Genomic DNA, 1637 nt, shown 5'->3' with positions numbered 1-1637 from the left:
TTTATTGTAGACATGAGGTCTCGCCAAGTTGCCCAGGCGGGTCTCGAACCTGTGGGCTCACTCACCTCAGCCTCCCAAAGACGTGGGATTACAGGCTGAGCCACCAAGACCGGTTTATTTTTATTTTATTTTTTTTTGAGTTGGAGTCTCACTCCGTCGCCCAGGTTGGAGTTCAGTGGCATGCTCATGGTCACCCCAGCGTCAACCTGCTGGACTGAGGTGATCCTTCTGCCTCAGCCTTCCAAGTAGTCAGAACTACAGGCACACACTACCATGCCTGGCTAATTTTTTTATTTATTGTAGAGACTAGATCTCGCCAAGTTGCCCAGGCTGGTCTTGAACCACAGGCTCAGGCAATCCTCTCGCCTCAGCTGCCCAAAGTGCTGGGATTACAGGCTTGAGCCATCACACCTGGCTATTTTTATTTTTGAGTTGGAGTCTCACTCTGTTGTCCAGGCTGGAGTGCAGTGGCACACTTACAGCCACTGCAGGCTCAATCTGCTGAGCTCAGGTGATCCTTCCGCCTCAGTCTTCCAAGTAGCTGGAACTGTAGGCACGTGCCACCACGCCTGGCTAATTTTTTGATTTAGAGACAAGTTGCCCAGGCTGGTTTTGAACCCCTGGACTCAGGTAATACTCTAGCCCTTGCCTACCAAAGTGCTGGGATTACAGGTGTGAGCCACTGGGGCCAGCGAGAGTGGCTATTTTTTTTTTTTGAGTTGGAGTCTCACTCTGTCGCCCAGGTTGGAGTGCAGTGGCCGCTCTCGGCCACCGCAGCCTCGACCTGCTGGGCTCCGGTGATCCTTCTGCCTCAGCCTTCCGAGTAGCTAGAGCTACAGGCGCGCGCTACCACGCCCCGCTAATTTTATTTATTGTAGAGATGAGGTCTCGCCAAGTTGCCCAGGCAGGTCCCAAACCCACAGGCTCAGGCAGTCTACTCACCTCAGCCTCCCAAAGGGGCAGGAAAGTCTCAGGGGGTGAAGTCACCCAGCCACTGTCACCGTGCTGCCCCCTCACCTTCCCCAGTACCTCTGAGCTGCTGTTTGCAACATCTCTTACTCCCTTTGCATCCCAGTTTTTCCTGTTTCTCTGTCTCTCTATCCCCAAATCTTTCTGTCTCTGTCTTATTCTAGGACTCTCTCTCATCTCGAAGCTTCCCAGTCTGTCCCTCCTCCCTTCCCCTAAGACTTTCCATCCCTGTCTCAATCCTTCTTCCTCAGCCATGGAATGTCTGTCTGTCTCCTCTCTGCCCCAGGCCCCTCTTTCTAGATTCTTCCCAGACCTCCCCCCTTCCCCAGGGGAATCTTCCCCAGGGGAGGTGGCTCTGTCCCTGTCCCTAATTCCATCAGTTCTCCTGCTAAGAGAGAGATTTTTCTCTCCAGTTTTAACTCCCTCAGGGCTCTGGCAAGAGAGACTGGGAACTTTTACATAAGGGGACAGCAGCCTCTCCCCCCAGGCAGGCACTGGTCCTCAGAGACCAGGCCAGCGCCCTCGGGACCCTGGCATCTCCTTCTCCCACCCTGGCTGGCTAAGTCACCCTTGGCCCTGGCTCTCATTTCTTCCTCCATGACATCAGCCTTCCTCCCAAGGTCTTGTAGGGGGGGACGGAAGGGAGGAGCAGCCGGGAGGGGCGAGTC

The sequence above is a fragment of the Carlito syrichta genome, unplaced genomic scaffold, assembly GCF_000164805.1.
Source record: "Carlito syrichta isolate Samal-C Ts95f unplaced genomic scaffold, Tarsius_syrichta-2.0.1 Scaffold111585, whole genome shotgun sequence".
NCBI classification, from domain to species: Eukaryota; Metazoa; Chordata; class Mammalia; order Primates; family Tarsiidae; genus Carlito; species Carlito syrichta.
Note: the sequence above shows the minus strand (reverse complement) of the source record.